At 42.0% G+C, this 13570-nt stretch overlaps 1 long non-coding RNA gene across 1 annotated transcript; it reads left to right on the top strand.

Moving 5' to 3' along the window:
- Positions 1-913: 913 nt before the first annotated feature.
- On the top strand, positions 914-7481 carry LOC139671948 (uncharacterized). The gene is made up of 3 exons (XR_011697826.1): positions 914-1065; positions 6955-7082; positions 7373-7481. It is a non-coding gene; the product is annotated as an uncharacterized lncRNA (long non-coding RNA).
- The last annotated feature ends 6089 nt before the right edge of the window (positions 7482-13570 follow it).

The following is a 13570-nucleotide window of genomic DNA, read 5'->3' as shown; positions in this document are numbered from 1 at the left end:
GAATTATAGTCACGTGTGTAAGTGACTAGGGCATTAAAAGGATCCATCTTCCCCCGTGGATTTTATCTGTGTTGAGGTGAGAGTCTGTGGTTTGTGTGTGTAGAGTCTAAGACCACTTATTCTTTCCAGAAAATAAATCTATAGCTCTCTAGAAAATCCTCTGCTTTACCAGTGACTCAGAACCCATTAGTCTGTGTGTGAGTATATAGACCCCTAACACATGTAAAGTGTGAAAACAGAACACAACAGTGAGAAATGAGTCAATACCAATTGTTAAAAATAAAGATGTGATCAAAGTCATCAAAACTTCAGAGAAAAAAACAGAAACATCACAAGATGTAGAACCTTAAGGGAAAGAGCAGAAAGGTGGATGAAGCAAAAAGGCAAGAGACTGACAGTTGCCCATCCAGGAGAGGGAACAGGGGGAATGCACTGCAGCAGCACATGGTGAATGCTATTAATGTTTAGCCTGCTAGCAGGTTAGTCCAAATCTATTACTGCATGTTTTGGCAATAAATAGTGATTTTGTGCTTGTGAGCTGTGTACTTCTATTAAACCCAGTGAAAGGCACTCAAAGAAAAGATTTGAGGGTTGTTAATAGCCCCAGTGATGTGAAATAGGATAAATGTTCCTAGTTTCTTCAGCAGTCCTCAAGAGACATTTTTCATAAGGCTCGTGTTTTCCTGCTTGTTAAAGGAGCAGAAGTATCAGTTATTAATAGTCTTTGCTAATATCACATTTCCAGCCTGCACATCCCATCCCATGAGCACAATTTTCCCCAACCTCCACTGGATCACTGACCCCAACAATCCAACTCCAGTTTGTTGTGTGTGATTCAGCCCAACACATCTCAGCTGGGATCAGTGTAGAAGATATTCAGCAGCAACTACAGACACAAAGTCTACAGAGAGAATGGAACAAAATGTAGGAGGCACAATTTCCTTTTTTTCACTCATTTTCTTGGTTTTGTATCTCAGTTGTTTGTGGGAGAGTCTGTTTTTTTCACTGTCAACAACCATTAGAGTTCAAGGTGACATGAACGGTGAGTCTACAACTTTGTTCTAGGTGAGTACAAGATAAGCTTATTTTTGCAGCTACTCAGGAGTTCGGTGTGTTTTGTTTTCATCCTACTGCAGTTTCTGACCTCTTTGCTGTTCACGACTTGTGGCAAAGGCCTGCATTCAAGGCAGTTTTGAATCTGGGACAAAATTCACTGTGGGACCGCTTTCTCAGAAGATTCCTGATCTGTGTTACAGATGACAGTGCAAACAGTGAATCCCGGAGAAATCCATCTGAAAAGCAAAGCTTGTTTCCTCAGGGAAGCAGAACAACTATTGGCTGTAGCTGTGTGACTTTTCATACCTTTGTGATTTCAAATTGAAAGTGTCAGTACTTGAACCTGGTACTTTATGAAACGTTCTAATAAAATTCCCAAATAAGTGGGCTTAGGAACTGATGAACCTGTACTGCATTGCACAAGAAGAGCTTCTCCATTGTGTATGACTGCTACAAACCTTGTCACTACTCGGTATGTGTTCTTGAATGCCAAATTCACTTCTTTCAGGCTTTGGTTAGGTTTTCTGTCTTTCCATACTGTGTTCTTATATAGAAAGGACATTTAGAATTCAAGCTTCCCAAATGGTACATGGCATCTATTTGAAGCAACAAAACACAAAATCTTCCACAGAGCACGTGTTGCTGGAAAACAATTCAATGTATTGAGACATCATTAATGGGGGTTTTTTTCCCCCCCTTTCTTTTCCAAGAATGTTTTGAGTCTAAATCAAACTTGGGTAAAGGGCAGATAAACAGAGGACCCCTGAAAAATTAATAGAAAATAAAGAAAGCATCCACAGGTCCAGAATGACCCCAAAGCCTTTAGTATATTATATTCTCTGCTGTTATAGCCAACAAGATTTTTATTGTCTGAAAACAGAGAAGCAATGTTAGGAAAGTCACTATAACTGACTTCAGAAAACAGAAAACAAAATTTAAAGGATACAGGAAACAATTCCCCCTCAAAGTGCATTTCTAATCCAATTTCTGCCTCTGTCGTTATCTTGTTATCAGACAGATGAAACCTATCACCTGCCAAAGCTTTATATTCTTCAAGGAAGACACAGTTTTCTCCTGATCTGTGATTTTCGGACAGCAGGTGGAAAATACAGCAGATGCTTGCTGTCCTGAATAGGAAAATCAGAGCTGGAGCTGAGGAGGAGTTTCCAGTGTGCAGTAAAGTGCACAGGAGACAAAGGCACTGGAGACTTCGGCTTAGGTTCAACACAATGCATTGTGTGCTTCAAAATGGACACAGACTTAAGTCCAGGAGCTAGGGTTGTATGAACTCAAAATTTCATTTTGAAAGATTGACTTAAAAAAAATATGAGGAGTGAGTAAAGTCATTCAGTGAAAGTCATGAGTAGATTTTCCCTACTCAGTGCAATTGGCTTTGGGTAAATCTTCTTAAAATTACCTCTGGTTTTAGGTGTCTCACTACTACGGGTTTATTTTCTTGGTTTGAAATCCAGCAACCAAAAGCGGAGGGGCTACATAAGGTTTAGGGGTAACAGAAGATTGCAGCATGGTCTGGAACAGCAGATGTAGCAGCTGTTGGAAACAGGAGTTGAAGGTCCAATAATCTATATTTCTGTAGCAACCTGTGATCTTTTATGTGTCTTTCAAGAGTCCAGAAGTCTTTTGTTAATGGGTTTCACTGCTTCCTTTGAGGAGAAATAAAAGAAACACTTGAGCCTATGACCTCACAAATTATAATTTAATTTAAGTGGTTGTAGTGAACCAAGCTCAGGACCTGATATTTAAAAAGCAACTGAGAATTTTGCTGATACTGATAGAAGATCTGTCTTCTGGGATTTCTTTTGTGTAACACCAATTCCTTCATCCATATAAGAATAGCAGGGAAGGAAGGGAATGCTTCACTGTAACTTATACAGGAGAAAACAGAAAAAAAGATACATGAGTACTGTCCCAGTATAGGGGTGAATCAAATGAATATAGACTTAAAATTTACCTCTGTGGAATTCATGGCAACATCAGCTCCTTTGGGTAGGGAAGAAATCTAAACTAACATAATGCCATCTTCTGTCATGGCTTCATTTTCCATTAAGACAGTGCTGACTTATTGGGTAAAAGGAGATCAAAATTCACCCTCTATTAATCAAAAACCTTTTAGAAAGTGACCCAATATCTGCACAGTTGAAACCAACAATAATAGCCTGTGCTACTTAGGCATCTTCTCTTATTAATTGTGTCAGGTTTACTGGAGAGCACAGAATCATATCACAAAATCCTCTGAGTAACAAAGCCTTGCAGCTCTGTCTGAAGCAGGAGAGATGAGGAGGTTACAAGAGGACGCAGCAAAGCCAAAGGAGGTCACTGGATGAGTCATTCTCACTCAGGTATTCACAGCTACCATTTCCTGGTTCCCATCACCAGACAACACTTGTCTTAGCACATTATTCCCAGGTCTCTAAGATCTTATTTAAAAAGCCAGAATGCAGACTTTGGATGACTAGCAATCGTGCTCTATGAAACAATGATTCACAACCCAGTGAACTCCTGCAGGACATCTTCCTCCTGCATCACCTTTCCTTGATATCCATGTCAGTCTGACATGGCATGATGTTAAATGAGACCAGGATAACAACAGCCATGGGAGGTCAAGAAATTTGTATGGTATATAATCAAATATGTGCCTCCAACAGGTAGGTTCTCACTTTATGAGATCGTGGGAGTTAAATTTCATTTAGGAGAAATAAGTATTCAGTCAACTGAGGCCCTTCCCTTTTACATACAGATAGGCTTCTCTGTTCATCTGCATTCTATAAAGGCTTGCTATTCTTCTGTGTTTATCAGATCTGTGATATGAAGGAGAACAGAAAACGTGTGTGATATCCGCCAGCTGGATTCCATCTGTCTTTTCTCTGCGGAGATGGAATTTCAAAGGCTACATCCTATCTACTGTCACACCCTCTCCTGACATGAGAAGCTAAGTGTAAAGTTTGGCCAAACTGATGGAAAAACAGTATCTCTTTTGTGCATCACAACTATTTCCCTACCTACACAAAAGTGGCATTCTTCTTGTTCTGGCATGCAGGATGTATTGTTGCACTGTATCACAACATTTCTATTAAATGAAAGGAGTCTGGCCAAAATGATTTCAAAGAAAGTTGGTGGTGGTGTTTGTTTTTTTTTTTTAGTTGGATTCTATTGCATCTATGTGTGTGTTGGTTTATGTAGTGTAGTGAGGTCAGGGGAATTGTTCCTGACAAGTACAAGTGCTGTTTGATTACAGCAGAGGATGTGGTCTCATTGCATTTCTGGGAGGGGAAAAAACACCTACCTGAATAAAATCCCAATTTTGTTGCTCTTGAACTGATTGAGGCTTTGCCATTCACTTCACCACAAGCCCTGAGGGACTGAGGAATTTAAGTTTCTCAGGATAACACCCAGGACGAAGCAGCATTATTGCAATTCAGCAAGACTCAGTGATGTTTTCTTGCCATAACATCTAGAGCTCTCTGTTCTTTGGGTCCAGCAGCTGCAGCATTTCTGGTAAAACACTAACCACATCAGAGAGGAGCATGAGAAACTCTGATTTTAGGCAAGGAGCTGGAGGTGTTGGTCCCTCCATTCATTTCTCAGCAAGCAGCACAGAGTAGCCACCCTTTCCCATCAGACCCACTCTGCTCCTGAAGCCACAGAGCATTGACATGTGTGAAAGGCTGGGACTGGTGCCCAACAGTCCTTCAGGAGTCTCCTTTCTCCTTGGTGTGAGGCAGATATGTGCCTCGCAGAGCAGGGAGGGAGCAGGAAGGGCCAGTACAGATATTTGGCTGTAGACCTCCCCAGCAACTCATCTTTCATCATTCTGGAAGGTTTTCCATATATCTTTGCAAACCTTTTGTTGATTTACCTGCCCAGTATCTTATATTTAAGTGTGTATTCTTTTATATATTTCATGGTTGAAGGTACTTGTCTCACAGATCAGAGGCACAGGAAGAGTACTCCGACTTTGGCCAGCACATTCATCCTATTTTAGTGGAAGCATAATTTCTTTGGGTTATTTTCAGAGGCATATACTTTCTTTGATGATTAACCAGGTAATATCAGGTACATGCCCAGATATATCATCCAACAGACAAGTAGTGGACCACATACAAGCAAAAAGACCTTTGATATCTGTACATTAGTTATACCTCTATGGTTATTGTTTGCTCTACCTGGTCCCTGGTCCCAGGAAGCAACATCTACCCAGAAAGTGGATGAATTAAGACTGTCAGCAACTTGCACTGACCTTTCCACTGAACAGCCTGTGACATTGTGGGTTCCTACTGAAAACCTAGGTCTGGTTGTTAGCATGAGTACACACATGCAGATGTGTTTATCTTGAAACTGCACATAAGTGAAAATGAGCTTTGGTGGGTATTAGCTGTGAATTCCTATGCATATATGATTTTTTTTTACTCACAGGTACACTTCTAAGAATACATAAGCTTGACTTTCACAGTCTCCCCTCCATAGTTAGTATGGGACTGAAGTAATTTCAGTCATGTACAAATAAACACTTGGCCTCCCCACAGTGCCAGAAGAGAACTGTGGCAGTACCATCACTTCATCTTGTTACCCATCTCTGAGGTATCCCTCTCTGTAAACTACTTGGTTAGATAAGATGTCTTGTAGATAATGAGTGCTGAGCTAATTAACAGGCTAAGGCCAAGGTAACACCTGTAACTAACTGGAGAACTGGGGAAGTTTTCTCAAAATGCTCCTCTGGTTGCTTCCCTCGCACTATAGCACAATGATCTGAATCACAGAACCATAAAATCATAGAAAGATTTTGGCTGGAAGAGACCTTAAAAATCATCTAGTTTCAACCCTCTGCCATGGGCAAGGGTGCTACCCACTAGACCAAGTTGTTTGGGGCTCTATCAAACCTGGAGTTAAATCCACTTTCAGAGGTGCTGAGAAACTAGAAAACTTGGACAAAATCCCATAAAAGCATAAGGTGTTGTTTCATGTATTTATGGTGGAGTATCAGATGACCTCTTCTGAGAAGGGGTTATGGGCTGGAAGTGCAGGAGGTCAAGGCAGAGAGTTTGGGAAGGATTCCCACGGGATCTAGTCTCAGAGGCATAAAAATGCAAACAATCCTTGAAATAAAGTATGAGTCAAACAAGGATGGAAATCAAGCTGAGGAGCCCAGATAGCTCATGAGTAGTTTAAGCCCATGCCAAGCCCAGAGGCAACTCCTAAGCTGCCAGCTCCATTGCCTGCAAATGTTGCAATGGATACATTTCAGGATCGCTAGAACCCTACCTTGGATTTAGATCCTATGAGAATTGCTGCTGAAGGAGAATAGGTTACAGCAGCCTGAGGCACAGAAATGGCATCTAGTGTCTCTCAGAATTTGTTCTCCAGCAGATAAGTCCTGACTTGCCAGCCCTAGAGCATGGTATACAATCTCCTGTGAGCAGGTAGAGTGTAGGCATTAGCAAGGCAAGCTCCTCCCCAACCCCCAAATCTTTCCCTAGAGTAGCACTTCTCAGTATGATGAGTTTAGTCTTCCTGCCTGTTCCAGCTCTGGCACCTCTTTTCTCTGCCTGACAAAGAGTCTGGTTCTGGTTATCATGTACATAAGCTATGCCAACATGCCTGCCCCCAAAAGTTTCTCACCTGACCGTGGCCTTGTGACACCAGCCAAGGCACATCTCACATGGATGTTTCCTACCTTGGAGACTTGACAAGCTAAACATACATCACAAGGAGTAGGAAGAAGGAAGGACTATTGTTAAGTGGTGAACCAACTCATCGAGTGATTAGCAGACTCCCTCCCAGTCACACAGCAAGTCTGCAGGATAGCTGGAGGCAAGGTCATTAATTTCTGCATCCCTCTTTTGTTCCTTTAAACACAACCATCTCTCCTTTCTCTTTTAGCTAACTGGAATGATGTTTCATAGCAGTGGTTATCAAATAAGCCATTGAACACCAATCAACCAACCTTCAGCCATTACAGACCTGGACTAAATCTCTCATGGGGAACTGAAGGCTGAAGATCTCTGAAGGTGAGAATTGCTGAAACTTACCCCAAACAGGGCAGAAAATATCTTAAAATTAATCTGAACATTATGGCCCTTTAATCTACCAGGGGATCGAGGTATTCATAAATGCCAACACATTAAATATGGTGTTAGGGTTTTTTGGCATACATCTTCAAAAAATAACCATGAAAGGCTGACTGTGGCCACACAAGGAGTTTGCAATAGGACCAAGAGTGAAGACCTGTTCTTACATGGCTTGTGAGAAGATTTAATCATAGGATTAATCAGTCTGTCTTGATCTTTTTGTATTTCAGATCACCATTCTCAAATCCTGACGCAGCAACTCTCATAATGCAGCCTGGAGCTCAGCTGAATGCTTAGTTTTATCCCTAATATAAATAACAATGACTTAAATTTCTAGTCTAGCCACTTGAAATAATAGAAAGTTAATGGACTAAAGACCTCAGGAAAGAAAATGTGTTACATATTCTGTTGTTTTTTTCAACTGCTTTTATAAACAGTAATAAAATATACAATAAAAAATTGCCTTTAGATCCAGAGCCAAGTGCTGCATCTTGTAGCTCAAACGTCCGGGTAATACAAACAGGCTCTTACAAATTCATGATGTTCTCATTTGACATGCAGGACATTTTACCCTCTGTTCACGTGGCATTCACCAGCCCCAGGGGCAGCATAGGAGTTATCCTCAACATCCTATTCCAATTTTGTATAAATTTTGTTTCAAATATGTTGAGAAAAGATCATGTCTGATTTACACATTTCTGTCACCTGCTCCTGGCTCTTAAACCATGGTGAGCTGCAGTTACTGTAATGAGTAACTATTCAACACATTCCAGGAGAGGATGTCCCAGAAAGGTACTTTATAATGGTAGTGATAGAACGAGCCCCTCTGGTTAAAAACATGAAGAAAAACATTTTCAGTGATATTTGGCCCTGTTTGGAATAAATAGGCATGCAAAGAGCTGATAATGGTGTATGAGTTAACATTTACAGAGGGGTTTTTGTTTTCCATTTCTCATTTCCTTACCACTTTCATTTAGTAACACAGATCCAGTGTAGATCCATGTGAAGTCACATAATCCAGAAAGGCACTGGGTACAATGGTCCATTCACACTGGCCATTTTTCTGGTATTCCCATGCAGTAAATTGCTAAGCTCTATCTAAATGGCCCATGGACAGAAAGGATGTTGAGCCAGGTCTCAGAGTTGGGTTACACTCTGCATGTAACAACAATAAGGGTAAATGTGAAGAAATCAGCCATGAAGGAAAACCATCTGCATGGCAAAAGGAAGGTGTGACCAGCACATGCAAGCACCTGGCTGCTTGTCTAACCTTAGGAGAGCATGTCATCTTGCCTTTCCCAACAAGAGACAGGGACTCTTTGCTATCTCTCTGGGAGGACCCAGGACCCTTGACTCTTATGCTGTTGCATTCCTACACACAGCCTTTCCTCCCTGCTTCTTGTGAGTGATCCTTCTCTTCAGGAGATATGAAAACAATTCTTTCAGAGAGCCTGGCTTAGAGTGTGGTTTTTATTATCAGTTAATGCCTGTCTAGTAGCATTTTCAGTACTGGTCCTAACCTGCACAAGCTAGACTGAACCAGGAACAAGTCCACCTGCATCTCTCTTGCTTATGCTGGCACTTGCCTCAGAGTCTTTACAGTCTTAAACCATTAAAGTCCTTTTCTTCCAAATAGCACTAATGGAAACGAGCATTTAGGAGAGTTTGGACTGGAGTTTAATTCAGGATAAAGATGCAATGTTGGAGCAGCAGGGCAGGCAGCCAAGTGCTCTTTCATAACTGGGTGGGTACAGCAATATATGTGGGAAGAATGGCATGCCTTAGATGTACTGCAGCACAGAGCACATCCAGCACAATGTTGGCTCAGCTCTTGCTGGCACCATCCTATTGCTGCTGTTGTTTGAGGCCCCTGTGTTGGAGGCAGCCTGGGCAAATGTCTTGTACTCCCTAACCCCAAAGCCTGGAGGAACTCTGTGTGCAGATAGGCCCAACTTGCATGGTTGCACTTTGGGATTGTTGGTTGGTTGCCCTTTGAGGAGAATGTCCAAGCAGGTGGCCACAATGGCTCCTGGCCACAGTCCTCACTTCCTTCCTGCCCATGAATATCTTCCATGACATAAACTTCCCATGTGCTGCAAGCCAGGATAGGAGAGGAAGAGGGAGAAGGCATTTGGAGAGACGCAGATGTTTGTGAGTCCACTCTCCGTGGCCTGGGCTTGTGACTTCACCTCCCATTCAACTGTGAATTGCACACTTAACAGAGTGCCACATAAGGGTGGTGGAATTTGAACAGCAGCAAGAGCAAAACTAGGGGCAAACCCCCTGCCTGTATAAGATCAGTGGAAAACTAGAGGTCTGTGGCACTTCTATCAGGGAGTGATGTTATAGAGAGTACAGGACACAGTGATTCCCTCATAGATTTAGGATTTACATTCATTTTTCTGTTAATTTCCTACTCCTGTGAGGAAGAACTTATACTCATTGCACCTTGGTCCTTTGAGTAAACTCTCAGCAGGAGAAGTGACTTCTAGTTTTTGCACATCCATCTCAGAGTGAGTTTTAAAGGCATGATTTCAGAAGGCCCAATTCTCTTTTGAAATTACATAAAGTTAGAGGGATCAAACAGGTGTGAAGTTGATGTAAGAAGGAAAATTATTCTTGAACAATCAGAATTATGATTGTTTAGTATGGCTTTCTTCATGAGCTATAGAATTTACCTGACAATTTGTGAAACCAGCAAACACTTTGATAATAAAGATCAAACTGTTTCCACGCCTGTCAGCACTAGGTGCCAAATCAGTGATAGGCACACCTCTTCCATAAACCTTTGCACCAGTAATACAGACAGTAAAATAAGAATATTGCCATCCTGTAACAAAGGTGCAGCCTTTCACCACTGTACAGCCCTGTTTGTGGCACAAGTGGAAAGCTGGAAAGCAGCTTCAAATATGAGTATTACATCTAAATGTTGCTCAAGCTCAAAGAAGCCACAAGCATGGCTCAGTGCATGGTGAGTCCATGCATTAGGGGAAATGCTGTTTTCACCCAGCCAAAGGAGCTTTTCTACAGAGACTAAGACTCTGTGGCTTAAGCTGGGATTCAATTCATTCATCCTTAACCACCTAGCCAGAACCAGTCACCCAGTCTGTCTATGGTCCATAGGGAAAGGCAGGTAGCAGCTTAGACATTTCTTTTTGGATAGGGTGATTTGCCATCTGGAGGAGTCTGTCCTTACTGGCTATAGCAGGACCATATATGACTAGTTTAGGATGAAGGGCAAATGTTTAGGTGAATAAAGGCCAGTGAGATAATTTCCACCCTGAGATTGTACAAGTATAACTTCATGCCAGGACTGATCACAGCACGACATGATTTTTGATGAGACTTCAAGCGAGCTGGGAGTTGACACAAAACCTCACCTTAAAATGGAGCTCTTAAAGTCATAGGTTTTACTCATCACCTTGGGAAAGTTACTTTACTGTGATTTTCAGAAAGACATCAGATAGGCATCAGATAGGCTTACAATTAGATAGGCTCAACTTCAGCCACCTTGCAAAAGGTGCAGTGATCCAAAAGGGTGCAGTGATCCCCCCTCTCTTTACAGGACCTGTCTCTGTCATTTCCAGAGGGAGTACCTTTGTGCTGTCACTTGAGAAACAACAGGGAAAACAGGTGGTGGAACTCCCTGGTTCAATTCCCAGCTCTACTTGAGGTGGTTCGGATCTCCTACTGTTGGAGACCTGTAGGCTCAGCTGCTTTTCAGACTCACCATGCCTTCCACTGACCTTGTGCTTATGTCTAAGAAGTGACCACAAAATTCACATGGCTGGAGAGAACCTGTAGCAGAGGGGTTGGGGTATTACTGAGTGAAGAGGACAAAGAACATGTGTCCAAGAAACAACCTACATATTTTACATTTAAGTCCTGGGAGCAGGGGTGAGAGGGATCTTTACAGCATACCAGACAGATCCTCTTGGAGCTAAACCTCACTATCTTGATTAACAGCAGGGAATGAAAGCTGGATTTCTGGCAGGCCCATCTGGAACATCCATCACAAAAACCATATTTTCATTCCCTCAACTGATGTTGCTGACAAAGGTGCAGCTGCCTGTTGCTGAGGAAGCCTCCACAAGCTGCATCAGAGGGGTCTACATCAGAAAACTCCATAATCTTACTGCCTGGCTCAGTACCTTCATGCGTGATTTTACTGGCTTCTTTCCTACATAAACAGTATTTTAATGAGTATCTGGCTTTTGTGATATTTATTTAGAAATAAATATTTCCTCTGTCCTTAAACTATTTAAATTTGACTTCCCATTCAGACGACTAATCTGATATAGAACAGTACATGGACTTTCATCCAATGCCAAAGAAGTGAGTACAAAATAAGGTATCTCTGAACTGCAGAGAGGGACAGTGTGGGGACAGACAAATCTGCTTGGGCCCTTGAGCTTACACAGGCTAAGGGACTTTTACTCTACATAGTCAGCCTACAGAACAGCACCATACAGCATCTGTATTTCATCTTTAATGAGGGAGTCCTGGCATTTCAGTTTTGATTTCTTTATGCTTGGTCTCTGCAAGTAAAACAATGTCTCTTTGCTTGCACTGTTTGAAATACATGAAAAAAATGTTCAGTTGGAAATGGAACTACAATTGCAGAATTAACCTCACATGTGCTGTAACTCTTTATGCCATGGGAAGAGCAGCCTGAATCAAACAGCACCAATAAGCCTGGGTTAGGGCATGAGAAATACATTGAAGCTAATGCAGATGAAAGATGATATTGTTTCCCATTTTTTATTATTATTCTCACCAAAAATATAGATATTTTTGTATGTTTTACCTGTGGCAAAAAAAGTTAACCTCCTCTCTTGCAGTCTAAATGGATTTGTCCCTTGAGGAGGGGTCTTCTGACTCTTTTTTCACCATCATTCTCCCCTGATTGTAAATTGTAGATAATGCTTCTTCGCTCTTGGCCCCCTTCCTTGAATGTCTCATGCACTCATCTTTTACCAACTCTGATTTTTTTTTGTCATTTGGTGGCTTGCTGTGTTGTCAGTAATGTTCCATTCCTCATAAATTTAAACAGGTCTATTAATACTGGAGAGTGCCTGTGGCTGCTTTTGAATGCTTTTTTCCCCCCTCTAAAGGCCCTGTTCCTGTGCTTATCTTCTGCCTGGTCACTGTGTACAAGCCAAGAGCTCAGCAGTGTGGGAGTGTGACAGTCTTGAGACATTTCCACAGCAGTCAGGGGCAATACATTAAGGTTGACATGACCCACCAAGCACATGGCAGCTCCATTGTCAGAGCTCGTCTAACAGGGGAGATTGAATTTCACACTGTGTTTGATATTAAATCTCTCCCAAGCACAAGCTGACTTGGCTGGGTAGAAAAGATATTCAAGGATCAGCAGTGAGGACCTTGGCACGGGAAGGTGCTAAGTACTCTCTGCCCTTGTTTGAAGCATTACCTTTCTGCCTCAGCCTGAGCTCAGTGCACAGAGGGTACTATGGGCATGTCTGCCTTGCCCTTTACAACTGTGTCACCCCAAAACCAGCAGCTCCACCATGCTCCGGATCTCGCTGCCATCCCTCCTCCCTGCAGACTGCATGTTCACTGTCTCTGCCCTCAGGATACCCCCAGCACCACCATCCCCTCTCTGATCTCCTGTGTCCCCCCACCTTCTGCAGTGTCCCAGTGTTGTCTTACTTGCTGCTGAGCCAGGAGAAGCACATGCTCCTTTGCTGGCCACCCCAGACAGACCAGTTGGCCAGAAGATGGATCCTGCTTGAAAGCTGTGAGAGGTCACCTTTGACTTGAGCCAGATATCTAAAATAAATAAGTTGTTTGAACCCTTTGCTGATGATACTGGAAAAGCTCTTTGCAACAGGGAGACTGTCTTCTTTTAAGCTGATAAAATGCACTGCTCAAAACATTAAATGCAAATTACTTTGAAACTGAAATGGAAAACTAGACTGAAATAGGCCAGTCAGGAACCAGACAGATGAAAAATCACAGAATCATAGAATCATTTAGGTTGGGAAAGACATTTAAAATCATCTAGTCCAGTCATAGAATTATAGAATCATATAGGAAAATGAACATATATATATTAATTTTCCATTGCAGTACCCTTTTAGCCTTCATGAAGGCTACTATCTCTTACATCTCTTCCACATCCTGTGAAATCCAGAGCTTGATTAATGGGCTGCCCTAATTTAATTTGATTAGTAGTGGTTTTATTAGTACTTCATACTTGATATTGCTAGTGATTACTCTGGGGATGTGAGGAACTAGGAGACCTACAGTGCATGAGATGGGTAAATGAAGAGTTTCTATTTCCATTTCAATTGGTGTACTCTGGAAAGCCAAACACCAAATGAACATTTCATAGATATCTGTTTGTGCCTGAAGATGTGTCCTTGGATTCCTTCGCAGTCTTTTTCACATGTCTAGTTGATGCA

This window comes from Pithys albifrons, chromosome 5 (assembly GCF_047495875.1).
Source record: "Pithys albifrons albifrons isolate INPA30051 chromosome 5, PitAlb_v1, whole genome shotgun sequence".
In the NCBI taxonomy this organism is placed as follows: domain Eukaryota; kingdom Metazoa; phylum Chordata; class Aves; order Passeriformes; family Thamnophilidae; genus Pithys; species Pithys albifrons.
Note: the sequence above shows the minus strand (reverse complement) of the source record. Positions and strands in the feature narration are given on the sequence as shown.